This window comes from Protopterus annectens, chromosome 5.part0, assembly GCF_019279795.1.
Source record: "Protopterus annectens isolate FY-2018-M chromosome 5.part0, PAN1.0, whole genome shotgun sequence".
In the NCBI taxonomy this organism is placed as follows: Eukaryota; Metazoa; Chordata; order Ceratodontiformes; family Protopteridae; genus Protopterus; species Protopterus annectens.
The window spans coordinates 854,018,319-854,045,036 of NC_056735.1; the positions used below are offsets into that span (position 1 = coordinate 854,018,319).

General features: G+C 40.0%; 1 protein-coding gene across 1 annotated transcript in view; it reads right to left on the bottom strand.

Annotated features, from left to right (window-relative positions):
• Positions 1 to 26,718, bottom strand: part of PANX1 (pannexin 1) — a 903,960-nt gene that overhangs the window by 404,879 nt on the left and 472,363 nt on the right. The gene's annotated exons all lie outside the window — the stretch shown is intronic.

Sequence of the window (26,718 nt, forward strand, 5' to 3'; positions counted from 1 at the left end):
GCCTTCTTTTTGGCAGATGGCTGGCCCTCGGGATGGCAGGATTCTGCCAAAGCACCCTAAGCCAACGACAGTGGTTCTCCAGGTATATGGGCAAAGAGGGGAGATGACTTTGTAGGGTCTTAGGCACAAATGCCTGGAAAACAGAACACTACATACGATTATGAGAAGCACCCAAACAAAAAAGACACTGGTTGTGACAGTCTTTATAGGGAATCTGGCTTCCACAATGACATTTTCCCTTTCTGGATGAAATGAACCCAACAACAACAACAAAAAGAAAAGGAAGAGAAGAATTCCCAACAGGGCACTTATCTGAAAACATGACTTGCTAACCAGCAGAACTGCGCTCAGACTGTTGCTCAACAATGGTGTTTGGACTGGTGGCAAAGAAGTTCTGCATCTCTGTGTCCGTATGTCTCCTTTATCTCCTATGTCATGCACTGGGAGCATGTGTATTATACGACACATATAAGAGCTGAAGGCTTTGGTATACTGGCCAGATGTTAAGCTATCCTTGGCAGGAGATCCTTTAAGTGAAGAATACTGCAACTATGACGTGGAAGGACATCTACATTTTTTTCTGGGTAGCAAATTGGTTGGCCTCCAGGAGGCTCAGCTTCTGGAAGAAACAAACTATACATGCCACCTGAATCTGAAGCTCCAGAAGAAAGTAGGAGTGGATCAAGCAGTCTGTTAGCACATGCAGTAAGCTCAGAATCTCAAACACTGAAAAAGTGATGCTTCAGTCAGTGGCCCACTACAGAGATGCATCTTTCATCCAAACAGCAGGTACAAACGATTGCTCCCTTGCTTGGGCAGGTACCATACAACAGATGTGCTGTCTGATTAAAAGAGGACAGGTTGTGTAGGAGGTTGATAATTGACAAGCAGTAAGACAGAAAGTGAGCAAGATAAAATGTCTACAAAAAGATAGTATTTAAGTCAGTGTGTGACCAGTTTTCAGGCAATGTAAGCAATGAAAGCAACTTATTATTTCACAAAGTGGTTGATGCAAGGAAAGTTCCCTCTGAACAAAGAGGATGAAAACGAGTAGCCAGCAAATATACGAGAATAACATAATGTATGGGAAGGGCAATTACACTAGAAGGCTGAGCTCTTTGAGGAAAGAGGCAGCACAATATATTGTAAAGACAATCAGACCCTAAATGGCACTAGTGACACTATATATTTTCTTTTTTTTTTTTCGTTTGCTTACATTTTTAGTATTGCAAGACAGTTACTTTCAGTTATTTTTAATCATTTGTGCATTATTAAAACATGTTTTAAGATGTAATGATATTAAAACAATTTTTCTCTAAACAATATGTGGGTGTCTCTTGGTTGCAAAACTACTATCAATGCACAGCTGTGCTATGCTCACTCTGAATTCCCCCATAATTTTTTCTTTAGTATATAAACAGACTGACTTGACTGACCATATGTGGCACCAGAGCATTTGTCTTTATCTTCCTCATAATTGACAGTGCAACATGTGATGTGGTCACCAAGATTCATTAAAATTAATGTTGACAGGTACATTCAAAATGCGCCAAATTAACTTCAAGATTTTAGTGGAAAGATACACTCTTTTCCAACTGATGGTTGCCTCTTGCACTGGCTACCTACAAGTTAAAAAACTGAAGTCCTGACCAGCAGATCCATCTGAAATTAGTCAGACATAACTCACCAATTGCTAGTACAAATGTAGTTCTATCACCTGCAGTAACATGAATTTGTACAATGTCCTCAGTTTAGTAATCTCTGAAGGTTTATGTGGCAAGAAGGTTTGCTGCCATGTCATCGGTCTGCAGCTGTGTTTTTCAGGTCAAAGTCTGACACCCTGTCCCACAGCAGTCTGCCATGTTACACTGTAGTAGTTAATTTCATCTCTGCCTGACACCAAAGCATTGGAGGAGGCAGATGTCCAACAGCAAAAGTATCAGAAGGGTTCTGGCTCTTTATTTATTTATCTCCTTTACTGATCGGATTAGTCTCTCAAGGCTAGTGGCCTCTTTTCAGGGAAGACCTGAGATGGCATTTACATCCCAAGGGGAAATTTGGCCTGGGCATCTGGGAACTTCCCTCCTACTCCTTTCAACAGGTGACATGGGATACCTGTGCTAAAACCAAGTCAAGCAAACAGGACCTTGGTTTAATGTCTCATCCAAAGGATGCATCTCCGTCTTATTATGCAACATTTCAACGTATATGACACATGACATATGACACATGACACGTATATGACACATATATGACACATAAATACAAAATATGTTTGTAAGAAGGTGAGAGATTTCTATTTGGTATTTCATCAGCTTGTCTGATGTTACAGAAAGTACTTGCACAGAAGGATGTTCAGACCAATGTTCAACAATGGTGTTCGGACTGGAGGCAAAGAAGTTCTGAGTCTCTGCATCCAGATGTCACCTTTATGCCCTATGTCACTGTTAACATCAATGGTGATGGACTGGTTTATGTTGCAATCAGAACAGAACATGATAGAGACTGTTTCAGCTAATAAAGAGACTAAATATAACCTCAAACTGAACAAGTGTAGGTGTAAAATCAGTTACCAAGCAGATCTACATTGCTCATGCTTTAACTCCAGAAGGCTTGAAATCAGATGATAAAAACACCATAACTGTTGTACAGTTACCTGTACCAAAACATAAAATAAGTGGTAGATAGGAGTGGCATAGATTAAAATGGGTCATACCTTGGCATGGAAAAATGTCTCATTGGAACTGGAATTTCACTTTACTATTATGAAAGGAAATGATCTCTTACAGAAGGGTGTAATGTTAGAGCTAGACATAGATGCCCCTCCTCTAGACACAGCAGAGTTTGAGACGTGTTGGTCTTTGTCTCTCTCTCTCTCTCTCTCTCTCATGTTCTAGAACTGATCTTCATTATCATCATGAGAAGCCTAATGCAAGTTTGGGGATATTTACTTGCCCCCAGTTGTGGATGCATGTTACAGAAAGGAAAACTCCCTATCTTATTTCTGCATAAATAAATAATAGTTTATTGGAGCAGTAAGCCTTTTAAAGCCTGTGATTACTGTGCACAATAGGGCTACCTATGGATTTTGTAACTCTGCTGGAAGAGGACAGTGTTCTCCTGTGGAATAATAGAGATACCTGGAAGGATGCAACTAATTGGAGTGACCTGCCTAGTCTAAGTGGAGAACTGTTTTCAGATTTCTGTGCTAGTTAGGGACTGTCCATAAAAACACAATGTTTGAAAAAAAAGATGCTTGTTAGTGTACTTTGTGTCACAACATCTTGACCCATAGGGAGTTTGCACTTGCGAACTTAGCAGGTTGATGTAATGTGTTGTATTGGTCTGCATTTGGGAAGGATTTGAAGTCACTCAGAGGTATACCATTATTCACTTCAGTCATCAGGGGGTTGACAGAAAACCTAAATTTCTGAGGAACAGACCAGTTATCCAGATTCTTGCAGAGAGGTGTGACGTAGCCCCTTGTTTCTGCAGGAGGTTTACTAATGTTTTATGGTTTTAGATTTGTTAGAAACTGGAAATGGAAGTGAGAGGTGCAGACTGAGTAGAAGAAAATGCTCTGAGTATGAAAATACCTGTTTAAGTATGCAGTGAGCACTAGAATCCTAAGTCTTGGATTGAAATCTTGAAGCAGATCCAGTTATGGTAAGGACATAACTGTCCACTGCTGGATTACAGACACTTTATACTTTGTGCACATCTCTTAGCCTGAAATAAAAACCTCATCCACTATTTTGCATTTACTGGGGCTGTGCTCTTGCCTGGGTGAAATACAAAATATTTCATAAACACAAAAGGAAACAGTAACAGAGTAGTTCAGACTTATTACATAGAAAAAATGTGTGTACATATTCCAGTGAATAAGTGCAGTGCACAGTCTAAGTGTTTTTTTTAGTTTTATTCTGAATTTGGAATAAGTGTTTATTTCCTTAATGCCAGTGGTGAGAGCTTGCCAAAGAGTAGGTTCCTGAGAGGAGAAAGCATGTGCTGTCGTGTTTGGTTCTAGGGGTAAAGAGTTGGTGTGGCTTGTCTCAGGTTGAGTTTTTTTTTTTTTTTTGTGTGGGTGTGTTTTGTGAAATCGAGCTACAAGGGGAGTAAATGCTGGCATTAGTAGTTTGTAGAGTTGGGATTTATGGGTAGCCATATGGCTTTCTAGGGTGATACAGTGATGCTCACAGAGGTGAGTTTGTAATTTAGATTCATAGATTCATAGATTAGTACTAAGCTAACTGCCCTTGCGGGCCATTGTAAGCCTAGCCAATTATCCCTTGTGAATTGCAGATGATACTGGAGATAGTCTGGAGTGTAACAGAAGCAAAAATTGGGAGCCCATATTTATGTTGAGAAAGGAGAACTCCTTTGTCAATGGCTGCTCTGGCAAACTGGGGTATAAAAGAAGATATTTTTGATTCAGAAGAGGGAGCTTATTTTGCCGCTTTCTGCATGGAGGTGTAGGCTCTCTGTGGAATGATTGTGTAAGTCAGGTGCTCAAATTTTCTATGGAGTTACAAAAACATAGTTTTGGTCTTGTTGGGGTTAAGTAGTTTATGGTTTGAACCACTGGTGGAGGTCATGTAAGTCTGGAGTTGGCACTGAATGTTGGTGTGACTTGATCAGTAAATGGCCATATCAGCATGTAAATGGTTCATCTCCCAGGCTCTAGCTTGTAAATGTATCATCTCCCAAGCCCCTGCTTACACTTATCAAGGGTATTGGAACTTGTCAGATTTGGGATGTATGGCTAGGCTTAAAAAGGCCCTTGTAGTTGTTAGCCTAGTAAACACCTATGAACCTATATGAACTATGACTGACTTGGTAATTACGTCATTTGGTCTAAAGCCATATATCTGGATGTAGCATTCAACAATGGTGCTGAGCTCCCAAATGGTCGCTGCTTGGTGGTGAGGTGGGTCAAATGGCTGGGGTGGCGGCTGGACAGATAGAAAATCTGAACATGTGGATGCCCTGGAAATATCTAGGTGATGCTTTCATGGAGGAAAAGGTTTTATCTGTTTACTGCATTTGTTTACCAGGAAAGTGTGATTGGGTAAAGTCCCTTTTCACTAAAGGATGGGAAGAGAAACTCCACTAACAACAACATATGAACATTTAAAAATGTGTAATAAAGCAAAGGAATACTTAAGCAACAACAACAATATATTAATGCTTTTTGAAAACAGGATGGTGAACATAAGTAAAATTATACTATAAACACATTAAATTTTATATACAGAATAAAAAGAAATTTAACAATTACTTACCTTAGAGGGTTAAAAAGTAGCTACAGAAAATTGTAAAACGTATTGAAAGGAATATGCTTTCAGATAAAAAGTTAAGATAAAGAATAAAATAAAGTTCAACTACCACCTCCCGAAAAGTTTCCAGGTTGTACACAGAGTCTCTCAGGGACATGGTGTATGAACAGACCCTTGTACAAGACTTTGACATTTGTGGCATTGACAAGGAGCTGTGACCAAAAGATTGTCTCTTGTCACATCAGTAACCCTAGGACTCACAGGTAAACACTGGCAGTGAAAAAAGTTGGCAGCTTCAGGAAGCAAGCCTTCCATCTACTGCTAGTAGGGGGCTCTCCAGATCTGACCTACAGGTATCAACAAGCCAGAAAATCAGAAGCTTCAGTAGTTACCAAAGCTAAGGGTCAAGTGTGGGATTTGTCACCCCATCCACACACACACACACACACACACAAACATGCAAACATACACACAAAACTGAGTCAAAATATCTGGATAGAGACACAAAGAAGACATCAAGGCTATACATTTGCAACATGTGAGACTTACTGAGGTGCCATTTCACACAATTAGATGGACATGCTGTCCAAACTAAGGATAGTTGTATGTGAGAAATAAGCACCCACTGCAGAGATCTCCCTAAAGATCATCTAATGTGTTAGTACTCACTGTGGCCTCTTATGTTTAGTAGCGCTCTGTAGTGGATAATGGCTTGGAAAATCCCATGCATTAAAAAGCACTTCTCACTAAGAGAGGGTCAAGGACTCCAGACTAGTAGAAAAGGAAAGGGCTTAAAAGGCTAAGTTTTTGCTGAGTTAACAAAAGAGGTCATACTCGAAACACATTCTAACCGGATATAATTTGCTTAAGCCTCAGTCAAGCCCTCCATATCAAGGCAAAGAAGGGGAAAGTCTTGTCCATATTTCTGAACTTGTGCACCCTCTTCATGTACACCCTGAGATGAAAAGTCAAGCTGAAGGTAAGAACATAGCTCCAGGGATCTAGTCTCTAAAAAGAAATGGGGTGATGAAAAGTCAGGTTTAATGGCCATCCTGAATCCCCTTTCAGAAGGAAATGAGTGTTAGTCCTGAATGAAAACTATTCCTTGTAAAAGACAAAACATAGCTCTCTGCAAATAATGGCCTGCAACTCCAACACTCTGTGGGTCAAGATAATTGCCACTACAAAAAGAAAAAATCTTGAATGAGATGAACTTTTGATCAGCTGAAACAGCTGGTGTGCATGGGGGACAGCCTAGCTGCTAATCAAGAAATTCACACCCTAAGGTAATGAAAAACTCTTTAAACTGAACAAAACTTCTTGGAGGAGCTGCAAGCCTGTGCTGGGTCACAGTTCTTTTATCCACAAGACAGTGATGTGCCAAAATGATGAAAACATGCATCTTTACTACAGAATAATGGAGGCATAATTCTGACAGTTGTTTGAGGGAAGTGAGCACCATCAGCAAACTTACTTCCTAAGAAGGGTGGAGGGATACTTCTCTACTAAGACAAAGAAAATCTTCTAGTTATCAGAATTAGATTGACAAATTTAAAGTTTCCTAAATGTCTGTACCACCTCTGAAGCATCTGACAGAAGTTTTGGCAAGATAAGACAACCTAAAGTAGCAGGCAGCCCTCAAAAATGGAGCCAGTTTTCACCCCATATGAAGGGTTCCTCCTTGGTTCGCAATGGACAGGGACCTATGAACCTGGAACCACACCCATCTTAGCCATGAGGGGAATAATAGCATAAGTCTTGATGTTTTTTTTTTTAAACTGAAATCTATATAGAACTGTAAGACGAGTAAGAAAGGTAGAAAGGCATGAAAGAACCTCCCCCATAACTGAAGATAAAAAGCACGCTGTGACATTCTTCCCCTTGTGTTACTCAGATGAGAAGAATAAGGGTAAAACTGCATTCTCGACCAGGTGAAAATATCGATTTAAGTGGTACCCCATTCTTAGAAAACCTTGTATAGCCAAAATTTGTAAATTGTCAGTTCCATTACGAGTGGAACTATAGTTGAGTGATTTAATCAGCACATTTCCCTTGTCTGGACAGCAAATTGCCCACTGCTATACCTGCATTGCTTTTCTATATTCCAAAAGTATATGCAGTCATGTCTGCTCACATTCAACAGTACAGGCTGGCTGCCCAGCTGGAAGAGTAAAAGATGATACCTCAATTACTATTCCATTACTTTGAGGATATGACACACTACCATTAACTCAGCCAAATTTCCCTGCATCTCCATCCTTCTCAGCGGCTATATATGTTCAGCTCTTGAAATGAGTCTTTCTAGGTCCCCAAACCAGCCAGCAAAACATCTGCTGCTATGATTTATAAAGAGCCCAACAAAAGCAAGCCTAACACAACACTAGGGCTGGCTGGAGCCAGATGACATGGGTCAAACACTAAGACACTCTGAGGCCAGTATCCAGTGGTACATGAAAAGAACCGTGATGACTCGGAGGTCACTACCCAATGGTAAGTGTTAAGGACCATGAAGCTGGTGGTGAATGTGAAGGCAAGAGGTACAAAAATGTTCAAGCCTCAGTCCAATAATATGTGCTCAAACAGGATGCCAAGACTATTACCACCTGGAACCTCTTTATAGAAAAGAATGACCAACACTGTGAACTACGCAGCTCCATCCCAGTAAACAGAGTCTTCCAAGCTGAAGGCCTAAAATGATTTCTCCCAGAGACTGCAGCCAGAGCAGAACCATGGAATGAACTGCTACCAGGAAATTTCCTGAAAAGTCCAAGAGGAGCTCAGGATTGGGCCGTATCTGTAAGGGAATACCAGCAGCTTGTTTACCTATATGGCTTCTCCAAATAGGAACAGAACCCAGCAGATGACATCCCAAATGTCAGTATTGACTTGATAGTATTTATAGGTTCATAGGTTCATACTAGGCTATCTGCCCTAGGGCATTTATAAGCCTAGCCAGAGTGTGTTTGGCTTTCGCCACCCATTTTAAATTAATTTTGCTATGCCCTTTTTCGAGGTTAGTATACTGTGCCTCTGTCTAACAGTGACGCAGAAGTGATACCCGGGGTAAACCTACGATCTCCCATCCACTCATTAAGATTCCTCTTGAAGAGAGTCAATGAGGGACTCTGCCTAACCTGGACTGGGATTTTATTCCAGAGTGAAGGGAGCCTCTGGGTTATGAATCTGTCCCTCCAGCATGTCCTCTTTATTTCAGTGCTGAGGTTCAAGTCTCTCGAGCGCGTAGCTCGATGGGATTTGGATTTTCTGAGGTGCAGCATGTCCATTAATTCCGGGTTGGACATGGCTTTATATGTCAGGCACAGATCGCCTCTGAGCAGGCAGTATGCCACTGAGTAGAGCTGGAGTTTCTTTAACCGGGCAGCATATGGCATCTGTTTGAGCCCTTTGATCCTCTTGGTGAAGTACTTTTGGGGTCTTTCCAGTTGCTGCAGGTGTCTGGTAAGGTACATCCCAAAAGGGGCATTGTACTCAATTATGGGCCTGATGAGGGATGAGTAAAGAGGCACGATGACCTCCCCTGATCTAGATGTGAATCCCTTCATGATTAGGTGGGCTATATAAAAAGTTTTTCTAACCACTTTGGTCACGTGGTTGTCAAATGAGAGATTGCTATCAACTTGGGTCCCCAGGTCCCTAATTACTTCTTCTGTATTTAATGGATTACCACCTATGTGGTAATTTGTGGGCACTTTGTTTTTGCCAAAGGGGATGACTATACACTTTTTGGCATTTAGCTTGAGGCCATGGCTCTGGCACCAGTTGTCTGTTTCTATGAGGCCCTTTTGGAGGATGCTTGTGTCGGTGGAGAGTCGATTATGGCACCCAGTTTGCAGTCATCTGCGAACTTGGTTAGCCACAGTCCTTCCATGTTGGCCTGTACCTCCGAGAAATGTATACCGAACAAGAGAGGTCCCAGGACTGAGCCTTGTGGGACGCCACTTGTAACTGGTTTGGAGTCTGACATGGCTCCAGCAATTCTAACCATGTGGGTTCTGTCCTTGAGCCAGTTTGCAACCCATCTAGTGACATAGGGGTTTATATTTAAGCTGGTGAGCTTATCTATAATGCCTGAGTGGGGTGCTGTATCGAAGGCTTTTGCGAGGTCCAGGTAGGATGTGTGGACCACCTTCCCCTCGTCAATGGCCTTGGTGACTGTTTCAAAGAAATTGACCAGGTTTAAGAGGCAGGATCTGCCCTAAACAAAGCCGAACTAGGTAGGATCCAGTGTCTGTAGGTCCCCAATATCTTTATTTATGAGGTCCATGATGATCTTTTCCTTAGCTTTGCAGACCAAGCTAGTCAGGCTTATGGGGCGATAGTTTCCAGGATCTGTTAAGGCACCACCTTTGTGGAGAGGCACCACTGTTGCTGTACGCCACTCTTTGGGTACATATCCTGTAGTAAGGCTGAGACTGAACAGTAGTTTTATGTTTGGGTTTAGCTGTTCTTGGAGTCCATGTAGGATGCAGCCCGGGACACCGTCTGGTCCCATTGATGCTGTGTTTTTTGCTTTGGAGAGGGCGGCTCTTACCTGAGCATCTGAGATGTCAGGGGGGCAGCACTCTGCTGGGATAGATATTTGCCCTTTTGGTGGGGAGAAGTTTGCGCTGAACCTGTCAGCTAGGATGTTGACAATGTCTGTGGGTTCAGTGTATTTTTTGTCATTTTGGACTAATTCTGAGCATATCTGGGAATTCCCACCCAGGTTCCTAACATAACTAAAGAAAGCCTTGTGATTATCCTTAGTGTCCTGTGCAATTTTTCTCTCGAAACTGGCCTTAGACGATTTTATGAGTGCCCTTAGTTTTTTTCTAATACTGATCAGAGACGCCTTCCCTTTTTGGGATTTTGCTCTATCATGTAGTAGCTTCCTCCTTCTATTGTATAGTTTGTTTATGGCTGGGGCCCACCAGACAGGACGTCTGCCTTTGGAGAATTGGGTCTTGGTTTTATTTGGGATTGCATGATCCAAGCATTCCTGAAGGTGTTCATAGAATGCGTTTATAAAGGATTCTGTGGTCTGGGCCATATTTTCCACAGGCCTGGGGGCTTTGAAGGATTCCACCTCGGTTTTGAGCAGTGTGAAATTTGCTTTAGAGAAGTTTTTCACTGTGGTTTTCTGGGCAGGGGGTGGGGTCGGGATGTGAATATCCAGTGAGATTAGTTTATGGTCTGATCTTACCAGTGAGGGATACACTTCTGGTCTGGAGCATAGAGTCCCCATGTTGGTGATGATCAGGTCCAGTATGTTTTCCCCTCTTGTGGGAGTGGTAACAAGTTGTTCCATAGCATTTGAGTTTATAAATTCTGGGAACCTTTGGGCTAGGGTGTTGGAGCTAGAGTAATGCTCCCAGTCTATGTTTGGGTAGTTGAAGTCGCCCAATATAATGGTGTTTGGAGAGACCTTCATATTTTCCAGTGTTCTCAGGAAGGTCGAGTGGGGTTCCTGGGTTTGGGAGGGTGGTCTGTAGCAGACTATAAACTGGAAGGCAGTTTTACCCACTGTTAGTTGCACATGGATAGTCTCTGATGCTTCGTGCTGTGCCACCAACCTGGAGGTATGGGTATCTTTGACGAATATTGATACTCCCCCTTCTTTTGTGGTTCGGTCCAAGTTTTGGGGCCGAAAAGCATGGTATGAGGTATAACCTGGTAGTGCTGGGATGCTCTCAAGAGCCTTGAACCACGTTTCTTTTACTGCACAGATATCGATGTTCTCCATGCTAAGGAGAGTTTCGAGTGCGTGCATCTTGAGGTTTAGACTTCTGGCGTTGAGTAGCATTACTCAGTTTCTTATCCCTTGTGATACCTATGGAGGTGGGTTTGTCTTTTGAGCCTTGCCTAAAAAAGGCACTATGGGGGTAGCAAGAGCCTTTGCCAATATCCAAAAGCCCAAGGGTGACAGGTGCAAGCCGTCCCTGGCGAAGCATCGTGGCTTGTTGAGCATGTCATCCCAGGCTGACAGGCATTGGATCCCTTTTGAATTACACCAATACTTAAGCCAATTGTTGAAATTGATCATCTTGTCTTCATATTGTGGCATCATGTTTGGTGAGGGTAACATGCTACTCAAGGACAGGGTCATACCGGCCTGGGCTACATGCTCATAGAGCTCCTCTATGTCTCTTTTCATGTAGTCCAGGGAGGTACGTCTCAGGTCATTCACACCAGCATGGACAATGACTGAGTCATATTTGTACTTGCCTAGGAGTGACCTGAGTGCTTGTGTTATGTGGCAGATCCTAGCGCCCGACAGACAGCTCACCATGACCTTCTCCTAGTTCAGCTTGGTGATCGGGATGTCAGTGTGCCTGATGATAGAGTCACCTATTACAAGTGTATCAGGTGTGTTGTTTAGCCTTAAGGGCTGTGCCTGTTCGGCACACTGGCTTTGTGAGCTATGTGTTGCACGTGTTTTGTTTTGGGGTAGCGGTTGCTTGGGTGTCTGCTTTGGAGGTCTCTGCTGCTTAGGCAGATTTTTATTTAGAGCCTCTGAGTATGTTTTTGTGTGTTTATGTGTTTGGTTTGCTGTCGTGGTAGGTCTATGTGAGACTAGAATTGTAGTGAGTGTGGTTTCCTTCTCCTCCTGACTGGTTACGCCAGTACTGAGTTGAGAGAGCTTAGCCTCCAATTTGGCTATATGATTGCATCTCTCACATGTGTTGGAATTTGTTGGGAGGAGGAGAGGGTTGTCTGTGTACATGAGGCAGTTGTAACATTGCCTCAAGATTCTCAGATTCACCAGCTGGACCGGAGAGGAGATTGACAACTGACCTTTGGACATGCTAGAATAGTACTGGGAATTCCTTTATAAATGAAAAAAGGGTCAATGGGAAACAAGGTACTCAAGGGGAGTTTGTGAGGGTGTAGTGCTTTTAATTTTTTAGTGCTGACTTAGTGAGCAAGTGCCAGGTAACTTAAATGCAATGTGTTACAGGTAACTTAAATGCAAAAAGACAAACAGTAACTTTCTTTCAAGTGAAACAAGGAAATAAGTACAGTAAGCAATGCAGATATCACTAGGGATCCACAGAAGCGCTGAAAAGCCGTGTTTTAGGTGGAATTAGCGTTTCAGGGAAATAACAAGCAAACAAACAACAAGCATACAAACAAAGCTAGATTCAGCAGGCCTGGATCTAGTCTATGCTACAGCAAACAAGGTGTACCAATTTCAGAAAGAAACCATTCAAATATGCAGGCACTATATGCCTTTAACCAGAAATTCCCAGCTCAGAAGGGCAGAGTCCAGCCTCTCCTCCCACAAGAGTGCAGACCACGAACCTTCTTAATGTAAAATAACTGGCCTGAAGCCCAAGTGCTTAAACCAGAACTAATACACTTTTAGAATAACAGACACTGAGCCCTCAATCAGCAGTTCCCAACTTAGAAGTATGTAAGCTACCTGTCCTGCCACCACAGTGCAGGCCACAAACCTTCCTAATGTAAAACAACTGGTCTGAAGCCCAAGTGCTTAATCCAAAAGACTTAGAATGATAGCTACACTTTAATCAAGTTGCTACCAAGCATTAATAAATACAATTGAATACTTTAAAGAATGCCTGGATTAGTGCTCAAGTTATACAAACAAAGCTAGATTCAGCAGGCCTGGATCTAGTCTATGCTACAGCAAACAAGGTGTACCAATTTCAGTAAGAAGCAGTTCAAATATGCAGGCACTATAAGCCTTTAACCAGAAATTCCCAACTCAGAAGGGCAGAGTCCAGCCTCTCCTCCCACAAGAGTGCAGACCACAAACCCTCTTAATGTAAAATAACTGGTCTGAAGCCCAAGTGCTTAAACCAGAATTAATACACTTTTAGAATAACAGACACTGAGCCCTCAATCAGCAGTTCCCAACTTAGAAGGATGTAAGCTACTTGTTCTGCCACTACAGTGCAGATCACAAACCTTCTTAATGTAAAACAACTGGTCTGAAGCCCAAGTGCTTAAACTAAAGGGCTTAGAATGAGCTACACCAAGCAGTAATAAATACAACTGATACTTTTAAGATGACACAAAAGCAAAATAAAGTAGGAAGAAACACAAATACAGTAAACGCAGATAAAATGTTTTTTTTTTTTTGTTTTTTTTTTTAAGTGGAAAGAGAGAAAGGAGTAGCAGAAACTAAGCTGATTGGCCTTCTCAAATGTTCTCCCTGTACTGGGTAGAATGAGGTAATGACACTAGACTGGGAGGAGGGTCCCAGATCAAATTTACACTAGGGGCGGGCAACTGCAAAGTCACTAACTATAAAAACACTATACCAACAGGGAGGGAGGGTGGAAACAAACTGCAGAAATGTTTCTCACAGCTGAAAAGCAGCAGTGAGCCTTTAAATGAAAGTTTTAAACAGCTAAAGGAGCCTCTAGAAAAAAGAGTTTAACTGCAACAAGTTATCAGAAACAAACAACCCATTATTGATAACTTACAGTGAACTGAAGGATTCTCCTACAAAGCTGGCAAAGACTAATGTATGAAATGGCATCCATTATAGGTTCGTACTTGTATACTACTCTAACGACCACTGGGGCCTTTATAAGCCTAGTCATACAGCCCAGATGTATCTCAAGAGGTTTTGTGCCTCAGTAGTTATTTTAAGGTGTGCATGTTAGTTAGGGCGTAACTTAACAGCTTATTCATCCATCAGAGATATAGGTGCCAGACCAGGGGTGAACTTTTGATTTCCCATCCACTGCTCTGGGTTGAGCTGGAATAGAGTTATGGAAGGGCTCTGTTTCACATGGATAAGAAGCGTATTCCAGGGAATGGGGATTCTCTGAGATACACGCCTGTCCTTTGAACATCTCTTATTCAAGCCGCAGGAAGACTTTAAATCCTTAGGTCTAGTAGTTCTGGTGTTATTCATTTTGCAGATATGCAGAAGGTCCATCAGAGCGAGATCAAAGAATGCCTTGTATGCCAGGTATAAATCGCCTCTCAGCAGTCTGTAGAGATAGGGCTTTGATGTGATCTGCAAAGCACACTGTGTTTGTGTCCTGTATTCTGTTTGTAAGGAACTTCTGTGGACGTTCCAGCTGTTGCATGTGCCTGGTAGGGTACATACAGAAAGGGGTGTTATACTCAATGATGGCTGAGAACAGTGGCATGATTACTGACCTGGACCTATATGCCATGTCCTTACTTATACACTGAGTGACACAGAATGACTTTCTTTCAACCTTAGATACATGTTGGTCGAAAGCCAGGTTACTATCTATATGAGTCCCCAAATCTCTGACCACTGTGTCTACTTTTACGGGTGTTTTATCAATAAGGTAGTTTCCCTGGGTGGTTGACTTCCCGAAAGGTACAATTATGCATTTATTGGCACTGAGATTTAAGTTGTGGCTTTGGCACCAGACACTTGAATGTGTTAGACCTTCCTGTCAGATGTTGGTATCTTGGAAGGTTTCTATGATTGTTGCTAGCTTGCAATCAAGGTGCGTGTCAAATATGCACTAAGAGCCGACCAGCTCCCTCTTTTTCCTGGTCTGTATTCAGCACATCACATACACAAACTTGGCACCCATCAGCAGGAAAGCTGGCTACAACAATTCCTAGGAAAGTAAAAGCTGCTCTCAGTCAGTCTGATAGTGTTTTAGCATGCCATCTCTTCTGGCATGTCCTTTGTCATGAGATGCATCAGATAAACATTTTACTCAACATAGAAGCAATGTGTTATTTTTGAAATACTAATTCCTGTACTATCACACTTCAGATGGTACTTAATTGTTAGACTCTGTTACCGTTTTGTTCAAAGCTGGAATGTGTACAAAGCTGAAGCTGTACAGAGAAATGCAGAAACATGACAGAATAAAACAGAAAAAATGCAGGGGGTCCAAAAAGCAACAAAGCATGTTTTTTACTACATGAAGGTGAAAGTTTTAAGAAAGAAAGCAGTACTGGATCTATGGAAAGACCTACCAAAATATAGGTTGTGGACTGTGCCTTGGCTAAAGTTAGCATAGAAGACTGTGGTTAATATAAGAGGGATGGGTACATGGTACAACAGAGACAGCAACATTTGATAAGTTAGGTGCATCTTTGGGTGGACATGACAGGTTTAAAGCATTTTACTGTCAATAACTTCACGTTCATAATTTCCTTATTTACACAAAACATTTTGCAACCTCAGTATGTTACATACAATTTAGCTGGTGGTTCCCTTAACTAATGTTACCTGCTTCTCACTGATCGGCCCTTGGAAAAAGATCTCTTCTCAACAATACTTTAATTTGGAAAGATCATCCGCCTACTGCTAACAGATCTTTACGCTCACAGTGAACTGTAATGGACCTCATCTGACATTTAATTTGAAGAAAAAATGTTGCATCCCTTGCATTTAATTTCTAATGCAACTCCGTTAAATGAAAAGAGGTACGGAGAGCAATGGGCATGTTTGTAGTCCTTGGATGTCTGTTGTTGTCAGTGTTTTGGTATTATTTATACAGTGCACACCCTGTCAAAAAGGTAAGCAAGAAAGAAAAACAAAATAAAAACAACATGCAAAACAAAGCAGACCCTTGCAAAGAACTGTACAAAGTTGGAACTCCAAGTGTGTAAGTGGTTGCATCTGTAAACAGTATTCAACAAAATACCAGTCTCTGTCTAAACAGATGGACAGCATGATTAGTTTACAAGATGGCAAACCTATAACTCCCATATTGTTCTAGATACTTAAGAAAGTCCATTAAGTTATCCAATTACATTACTATTTATAAGTATACCTAAAATTTTGCAAGCCACAATAATGAAAGGCATCAGTTTTTCTGGACACTCCATGGTATGTGCCGGCTATGATTCCTATAGCTACGGAAAGTGAGGTTCTAAACAACTACGACTAAAGAAAAAAGTAAGAGCTGTAGATGGATAACTAACAAAGACCTTGCCCTCTTCAGGAACAAAAAAAATGTGTGGTAATGAAAGGATGAAAGTAAAAAAAAGTATAAAGAGATGGCTAGCCTGAACAGCTCAGTAAAATCTAAATAAACATTCACACTCACTTGGATTTGGTGTAGTCTACTGTTGTGCTTAATTTTAATGTACTTCTTACTGCAAATCACCTCCCTTGAAAATGTGTTATCACCTTACAATAAAAATTTCTTATCTAAATCAGGACAAAATTAGTAAAAGGGCAACATTTGTACTTAACTATGATTATAAAATGTTTGCAGTCACACTGGCTAACAGAGTAGCCATGATCCTCTCATGGATTACAGAAATGGTCCAGTATGGATTTGAAAAAAGGCAGGCAAACAGTTGATAATACATTAAAAACTCAACTTATACATAAAGATGCTGAATAAGAGAGGAAAGGTTTAGTATCAATATGATTACAAGCAAAAAAGCACTCAACAGAAAACACAGAAGATATTTGTGAGAGGGTATGAACAAAATGAGACTTCCAATTAATTTTATTAAGTTAATGCAAGAAATATATATGGACTCAAATGCAGTGCTGAAGTTTATGGCATGAAATCTCCTGAATTCAGGATAGGGATGGGAACTAATATTCACCATATTTTTGGAACCATTGACATAAAGAATACATATTCAGGGATAGAGGTGGAATGGAGGGGAGGAAAAACTGTTAATGTTTGCAGATGATGACATTTTATATACAACAAGGGAAGGATATTCCAAAACTATTCAGTACTTTAAATAACCATCAGGCTATAACTTAAAGCAGCCAAGACTAAAGCTGTATGCATAAATTAAACCCCTACATTCAGATAGTTGGGGATTAGCCACAACTATTGAGACATCCAAGGGGTATAACTTTTGAAGATCCCCGAAGAGAATCATGTTGGAAGTAAGAGATACGATTGTGGCTATGATAAGGAGATGGAAAACAGTGAGGACACATTTAGAGAATTCAGGTGGCGAAAATGTTTTTTGTTCATTTAACAGTCTACACAGCCCAGGCATTTGTACATGATCCAAGTAAAGGATCTTGGGAAAAGATGAGGAGGAAGATGATAAAATATATATGGGAAGGCAACCTAGAGTGAACTAGCATAAAACAGTATACACAGCCCAGGCATTTGTATATGATCCATGTAAAGGATCCTGGGAAAAGGTGAGGAGGAAGATAAGAAGATGATAAAATATATATGGGAAGGCAGCCTACAGTGAACTAGCAGAAAACGACTTTACTTGTAGGAGGGGGAAGGGCACTAGCAGTCCAACATTTGCTCAACTTGATTGAAGTACTGTACTTACAACAATAAATATGAGTCAAATTGAAAGTGAATGTTATTAGGCATGAAGCGTACTACCCTTCATATGAAGGATAAACAGTTGGTCACAGACACTAAAAACAATATAAAATATTACCTGAGATTAATTTAAAGAACATGCTGGGAGTAATAAAGATGAGGGAATATCAGGTATGAAAATCTCATTTATGACCAACTGAAGTGGCCAAACAGCCTGATAAGAAATATAGATGTGGTAAAAAATGCAGAGTGAAACAGAGAAGGGTGTACCTCTGGAGCAGTTAAAGAGGGGACACATTAAAATGGAGGGATATAAACCAGTCAGACAAAAAATGTTGGAATATAGAGGGACTATACTGAATTTTAAGGGAACACAAAGCATAAGTGAAAAAAGCAAAAATTAGAGATGCTGAAGCAATTAAATTAACTGATGGCAACAACAACAGAAGAAGTCAATAACAAGAGACTCATAAACAGATTTTACAGAGCAATATTACAGGACAGAGGAAAGGTGAAAGGTAAATGAATACAAATATAGCAGCAGACAACAGGAAGGAATATTATATATAAGAGCTGATAGAAGTATGCTGAGCCCCAAAGGTGTTGGTGAAGTACAGAAAATGCAGAACATTTGTGTGGAAGTGTCTGCACAAACATTTAGATAGGTGCATAACTTGTTCCCATGCTCTCAGGGAACACCAGGAGAGTTGGAGATGTCTATAGGGTTAAGTAGAAGACTGGAGCTATATTTCTGGTCATGTAACAAACTGGCAAACTTTAAGAAAAAAAGTACAGGCACTAAAAAGGAGAATTTGGGGTTATGAATGGAAACCCAGGAAATTATGTTCTGCTTTAACTGGGTAGAAGACTTGCAGGAGCAGACACATATAACAGTCCTGATAGGCTTCGTACTGATATTGGTAAAGAAGGGAATAACTAAATGTTGGAAATCTGAGCAAAAACTAAATATACAGGAAAGAATAGGAATTATGGGAAGTATAAGCTGAATGGAGTGGGAAGCGATAAAATATAAACCAAAAAAATGGCATGAGCAAAATGGAAGATTTGGTAGCAAGTGCACAGAAGAAAGCATATGACAGGGTGCCTAGAGAGGAGTTGTGGTATTGTATGAGGAAGTCGGGAGTGTCAGAGAAGTATGTAAGAGTGGTACAGGATGTGTACGAGGGTAGTCTGACAGCGGTGAGGTCTGCGGTGGGAGTGACGGATGCATTTAAGGTGGAGGTGGGATTACATCAAGGATCAGCTCTGAGCCCTTTCTTATTTGCAATGGTGATGGACAGGTTGACAGACGAGATCAGAAAGGAATCCCCGTGGACTATGATGTTTGCAGATGACATTGTGATCTGTAGTGAGAGTAGGGAACAGGTGAAGGAGACCCTGGAGAGGTGGAGATATGCTCTAGACAGAAGAGGATTGAAGGTCAGCAGGACTAAGACAGAATATCTGTGTGTGAATGAGAGGGAGGATAGAGGAATGGTGAGGATGCAGGGAGTAGAGGTGACGAAGGTGGATGAGTTTAAATACTTGGGATCAACAGTTCAGAGTAATGGTGAGTGTGGAAGAGAGGTGAAGAAGAGAGTACAAGCAGGATGGAGTGGGTGGAGCAGAGTGTCAGGAGTGATCTGTAACAGACGAGTACCAGTAAGAGTGAAAGGGAAGGTCTACAAGAGGGTAGTGAGACCAGCTATGTTATATGGGTTGGAGACGGTGGCACTGACAAAAAGGCAGGAGTCAGAGCTCGATGTGGCAGAGTTGAAGATGTTACAATTTGCACTGGGTGTGACGAGGATGAACAGGATTAGGAATAAGTATATTAGTGGGTCAGCCCAGGTTGGAAGGTTTGGAGACAAAGCCAGAGAGGCAAGATTACATTGGTTTGGACGTGCTGAGGAGGGATGCAGAGTATATTGAGAAAACGATGCTAAGGATGAAGCTGCCAGGTAACAGGAAAAGAGGAAGGCCTAAGATAAGGTTTATGGATGTGGTGAGAGAGGACATGCAGGTGGTTGGTGTGACAGAGTAAGATGCAGAGAACAGGAAGAAATGGAAACAGTTGATCCGCTATGGAGACCCCTAACGGGAGCAGCCAAAAGAAGAAGAAGGTAGCAAGTGCACAGAAGAGCAGAATGAAAGCTTACTAATAGGAAGGATGTTGGGAAATGGTGTATAAGGAGAAGGGAATAAAGTGGGCAGGAAAACTGAGGTTGGTAAGAAGTAGCAGTATAATGGATGATTTTCTAGCAGAGTTGTGGTTAACAATATTGTAACCCTGGTAAAAGGCTGCACCTCATGTACACTTAATATACTTAAATGGAAAACAGACTGAATGTTAGTAGTAAACAGTCCAACCCACAGGGAATGAGTAGTGCACCATCCATGAAAACTGCACAACACTGTAATTGTTGAATTTGTAAATATAGTAGTGTTTTGTTTTAACAGTGACAATTATTTAATTGATTAATTAATTTATATTTAATGACCAGGATAGCCCACTGAGCTGTACATAGTTTCAGAGGGATCCCAGTGAGAAAGGCCCCATACACATAGTACAAAACATTTAGAATTAAAATAAAATGTGGGCCAGATTCAATAGCGCCTACACTAATTGTACTATGTACTCAAGAATATCCCTACCACATTTTTTGTGCTTTCTAGTGACTCATAAAGATTACACTAAGTGTACATGTAGTCTACGGTTTGTATTAACCTTTATGAATCCCTGTCAATATTTAAAGCTGCAAGAAAATCAGTAGGAAAACTAAAATTAGGAGGAAGAAGGTGTGAATTATGCCTGTGTTGTCTGTTCACTCAGAACAGCGTACACTTAGTGTAGGCTTTATTGAATCCCAGGGAGTGATTATATTTATGCAGATACAAGATCTATAATTGGTGCTATAGTAAATAGTTAGGAAAATGTATGCAGATGTAAATATGATAGCAGAACATGAGCATTTATGTCAGATACATGTCATCAAGTAATATAAAAAAGCGCAAAAAAAAAATGAAAATAAAACCACAGGAGTTTTTTGGGGGGATTTACTGATGATACAGGCATACCTCTCAATCTCTTAGTGATAGAAATGTGGATAAAGCCTGACAAAATGGGGTGACAAAGGCCCAAAAAATAAGGACAGATTTTAAATTTTGCTCTTATAAACATAGAAAGTTGCTCGAATAACAGGGTTTGTGTTAACATGCATTTTCTGAAGGATTTGAAGTCTGAAACTGAAATGTATATCATTATTTAGTGGCTTGAATCTTCAGATCACCCCAGTAATTTGCCAGAAAATCATAAATTTTATGAGGAACAGACCAAAAATATGAGGCATAAGTCTGGACATTCTGTGAAAATCTGGATGATTGAGAGTTTCAGATACAGGGTAGTATTTATGTAATAGAAGAGTACAGGATGTTTTTGTACACAGTGATATATGCTTATGTCAGAAAGCTTATCAAATATACCTTTGGCAAAGTCCATACAGGCAGTGTGGATTGACTTGCACTTGTTTATGGCCACAGTAACTCTTTACAGGATCAACCTTTTATGTAGCCAAACTAATTTGGGTGAAAAGATTTTAGGTCTCCTATTTGTAGTTTACAAGTTCAGTGATAATGCATTCCATGACATTATGCATGAAACACTTGAGACATATGGGTCATTACTTATCTGGAAGAGTCACCTTTTTGCAGCTTTATCACTATGGCAGTTCTCTCAGCACCTGAAGTGTAACTTGTGGTGATCCAGGATGCAAACAGAGGTAGAAGGAAATCAGTCCAATGCAGTGAACTAAAGTGACTAGCTTGACAATAGCTCAGATGTCTGCACTAACTACAGTATTTTATCAGAGTATAAGCCCATCATGGATTTAACAGTTGACTTTAGATTTTTTTTTTCCAAGAATTAAATGCGATTTTCTCTGCTATCCAGGAACTTGCTATGCTAGTCAGTTGCCTTACATTTAGAAGAATGTAAATAGAAGTTCAAACTAAGCAAAGTGGCACTTGCTGACTTTCAACTTCTTGTCAATATTTTACATATGGTATAACTGCTGGTTTAGTTTGTAGTTGCGTACCTGTAATGTTTTGTGGACTTTTCTGTTTTTCTCTGTTGTTGAGTAACTGTAGTGATAGTAGGCAGGATTCAGAGAAAATATTACCATGGTGCTATTAGGGTTTTGCTGGGGTGAGCTAAAAACACTATGGCAATGAAATGCAATTTAGAGACATAAAGCAATGAATATAAGCTCACAGCAACTCATTATCTTGTCTGTGAATTGAACACTGCTCAGTTAGAAGTAACCACAACAGTGTTCCCTCTCTACCAGCCCATGCAAAGCTGCCACCAGGTTACCTACAAACCAAACACACACACCCACACACACACACACACACACACAAACCCTCACGAGTCCATATACACATACAGAAATACACACACACACACACACACACACACACACACACACACACACACACACACACACACACGGCTTCATAGAACTTACCTGCTGCTATGTTAACAGCCCCGCTTCCAGCACTGTCGTGATTGGGTGCATATTGTCAAAAACATTTCTATCACTTCATTCTCCAGATAATGTGGTAGAGGTTTTCTTTTCTCAATTTACTATACTATTCTACTCTCAGCAAAAGCTCTGAGAAAGTGCACATAGCTAATTTGCATTAGTTTTATCTCTGGACTGCATTATTTTCTACATCTCTCTCCAGTGCCATCACTGTACAAACCTGAACCTTCTTGCAGCTATAGGACTATACCAGTATTTGAACTGCTCCTCAATAATGTACTAAATCAATCCAGCTAGAAATAGGATTGTGTATTACATTATGTGTTTGCAAATAAGTTTGTGTGTGTGTGTGTGTGTGTGTGTGTGTGTGTGTGTGTGTGTGTGTGTGTGTGTGTGTGTGTGTGTGTGTTGGGGTGGGGGGTGGCCTGTCATAATACTTATGCCTCAGAAAAAAAAATATTTTTAATATTTTTTTATTCCAGTTGCAGCTTTGACTGGTATGTTTCGTCAGGTTGGAGCTGTGACCAGAGTTTGTCTTTAGAGTGAAGAGCTTTGATAGGGTGGTAGTGCTGAAGCATACCTTTTATTGACAGATACTTATCAGTGTAGTATATTAGTGTATGAGCTAGTAGTAGCTAAATATAGTGGAGGTGATGTGGGAGTTCAGTCCAATTAAGTTTTTTAAAGGTTGAAAAATGTTGAATTCTAAAGGAGTGACTTGCAGCAAAGCGAGCTATTTTATTGTAGTACTATTCCAGCTTTGTTTATGTGGACATTTGTAGGTCTGTAAAGAGTTGGGAGGTATATGTATAGCAGGTAGAACGTAGGCTTTAACTATGTTTTCTCTAGTTCTTTCTGTTAGGTACAGTTTTGTTCTATACAAGATACCAAACTTTTGTTGTTTTTTTTTTATAACAGTTTAGAAGTGTAGGTCAAATTTCAAATTGTTTTCAATTGTGACTCCTAAGAGTTTGGTGTTGGGGACCTGTTTTATCAGGGTGTTATTTAATGAAGTGATTTTGACAAGAGATTTGCTTTGGGAGAATATTTTTGGGGTGAAAAGTTGTAATTTTGTTTTTGGAGGTTTAAGAAGGAGTTGTGATTTGACTAGCCAGGATTATATGAATGTAAAGGATTTTTGAGCAATTTTTGAGGTTTTTGTAGGTTAGAGACTGGTCAGATGAGTGTGGAGTCATCTGCATATTGAACAACAGTGGCATGCTTGGAAGCAGTGAGTAGATCAATTTACTGTATGTTAAACAGGAGGGGTCCAAGTATGGAGCATTACGGCACTCCTACAGTAATGAGGTGAAATGAGGAGTATTCTTGCTTCCATTTGACTGCTTAGAATCTATCTGTTAAGTAGCTGTTAAACCAGGAGAGGGAGGATGGGGAGAGACCTAAGGAGGAGAATTTTAGTAATACTTTATGGTGAGAGGTAGTGTTGAATGCTTTGGAAAAGTCTAGAAATAAGGACAATACTAGGTTTCCAGTATTTCTGCTTTTATTAATGGTATCAACAAAGTGAAGAAGAGCAGCAGTGGTGCCAGGGTTAGGATGAAAAATATGTTGTATGGGGGAGAGAAGATTGTTTATGGCAAGGCACTGAAGTAATTGGGGATGGATACACTTTTCTAATATTTTAGATAATGGTATTAGGATGGCAACTGGTCTGAAGTTGTAGTAGTGAGTAGAAGGTTCTCCTTTATGAAGATGAAGTATGTATGTCTTCGTCCAAATGGCTGAGACATAAGATTCTAGAATAGATCTGTTTGTTAGTATAGGTACTGGATATGACAGAGATTAAGCTGCAATCTTTTAGGAATGCAGGAAGAAGGTTGTCTGTAGCAGAGCTTGTAGTTTTCAGTTTTAGACGATATTTTCTTATGGTGTAGGTAGGGACAGGTTTGAGTGAGAAATGAGCTTCCATGGTGTTTTGTTGGTGTGTGACTGGTTTGGTGGTAGGGTTGTCTTTAATTAGTGAGGCTACAGCTTTAAGGAAGTATGTGTTACAGTTAATAGCAATTGTTGATGAAGTGTATTCTGGGATGGCAGTTAGTTGTTGACTTTGACCTGAAGTTAGTACATTTTGGACCTATGACCAGAAGTTTTTAGGATTATTTTGGTATGCCTGCTGTAAGTTAAATTAGTGGAATTTTTTTTTTTGTCAAGTCTTATACTGTGTTTGGTTTTATTTCTTTATCTGTCTACAGCACAGACGTTATTACTAGGGTATGTTGGTGTGCCATGCTTTACAGGCCTTGTCTCTAAGCACCATTAGTTGCCTACTGTTTTTAGATAGCCATGTTGCTGGATTAAGTTTAACTCTTTTTCTCCCGATAGGATTATGTTCCTTCAGTATATTGGTAAAGGTTTTATTAAACTCGAGTGTAGCTTTGTCTAAAAGATGATTTTTTTTTAACATATTACAAATGTATTTTTCGAGAGAGGAGATGAAACTGTCTACATTAAAACTGGATGGTCAAAAGACAGGGAGCTATGAACACAAGTACCTAGATCCCTAACTGTATTTTAATTTTGTAGAGGTGTCTTGTCTGCACAAGATGATGAGTGGAGGGTTGTCTAACCAATGTGAAGATACTACAGCTTTTAGCTTTTAGTTTGAGCCCACTTTCAGTAAACAAAGAGTTTACTGGAGTGAATTCATTCTGGGGGGTTTGGGAGTCTCAGGGTGATGTATATATTAAAAAGAAGAGGGCCCAGCACCAACTCCTGAGGGAAAATACTGGTCAATTTCATATGTGCTGCTAAAGCACCTACAACCCAGACTGTTTCAGTTCTTTCAGCCAGTTCCTATCCATACTAGCACATATGACTATTTGTTTGGCTTGGTTCGTCCATGTGTGAAAGCAACTGAACTCTATTGCCATAGGGACATGTGTGTGTGTGTGTGTGTGTGTGTGTGTGTGTGTGTGTGTGTGTGTGTGTGTGTGTGTGTGTGTGTGTGTGTGTGTGTCTGCTTAACAAATTAGAATAATATAACCATGGGCAGAATTTTTTCACATGACCACAGTCAAATATCAGAGGTATATTAAGTCAGCAACAGGTTTATTCAACTGGCCCTACTGTCACTCTTTCACAGTTAAAAGATGGGATATCTAGAACATTAGGGACAATGTGTATGTGTGTGTGTGTGTGTGTGTGTGTGTGTGTGTGTGTGTGTGTGTGTGTGTGTGTGTGTGTGTGTGTGTGTGTGTGTGTGTGTGTGTGTGTGTGTGTGTGTGTGTGTGTGTGTATGTGCAGCAAGAAAAAAAAACTTTACTATGGGCAGATTTTTTTCAGTCGATCACCATAAAATGCTAGACTTGTCACCAGTGCAAACGGTCTATTTGGGGGAAAGTGGACAGCTCAAAACTAAAGGAAACTGACAAACACTGTGACAATTATAGTTAAACATTTATCACTCTGGATTCTTAGGGGGAAGTGCATGGACTGCTATGTTTATGTGAGAGGAAATATAAACTGAAATACATTCCAATACAATAGCATCAGCATCATTTCATTCATTTGATCATAGTCAAATATCAAAAGCTGTCTGCAGTCAGAAAGTGATTATTTTGTAATGGTGGTGGGGCACCAGTCTGACTGTGAAAGACAGAATAATTCCCAATCATACCTTTCACCTGTGGCATCTTCACATTGAGTGTTATGACCTATCAGAAGTGGTACATTCTAAGCAGAAACTGTAGGTGCAAAAGTGAGCTGAAAATATGCTTTTGCATTATTACATGAAGGAAACAAAGATAAAAACACATACGATTGACTTCTGTTATTACAATTATATTATAATTATACTTTCATAGCATGTCTACTGCAATTTTTCTTCCACTACGCTCTGACAGCTAGTAAACACTTTTATTAGAGTTAGTTCACAGTAAATATGTAAAAACACACATATATCATAAGTCTGTCAGAAAGAGAAAATACTACAAATATAATAAGCTGTTATTACAGATAACAAATAAAAAAAAAATCTAGTCCTTGACAGGGACGATTTCAATTATCTCAACCTTTTAGGTAAAAATTCTGAAACTCACATAGTGGTAATCAAACGCTAAAGATGCTGACCAGGTAATTATTCTCTGTAGAAACAAGCTAACTATGGTGTAAAATTTAATATCTAAATACGCTGCCCAGGAAGCTTCACTAGAAAACATCAAATTGTTATGGAGATATAACCAGGTATTGTTAGATACCGCTAGAAAGTCTACATGTCCATTAAAATGTGCAAGGCTGCAATTTTCCAATATAGACAGGTTTCTAACAGATGGGTATATGACCAGCGGTCAAGCTACAGAATGCAATATACGTCAAGAACATTTCTATAATATGCTGTCTCTACATAACAAATAATACATATACATACGTACGTACACAAATACACACACACACACACATATATATATATATATATATATATATATATATATATATATATATATATATACATACACACACACACACATATATATATATATATATATATATATATATATATATATATATAGCTATATATACATATACACACACACACACACACACATATATATATATATATATATATATATATATATATATATATATATATATATCTATATATAGAGATACATATACACATAAATATATATATATATACAT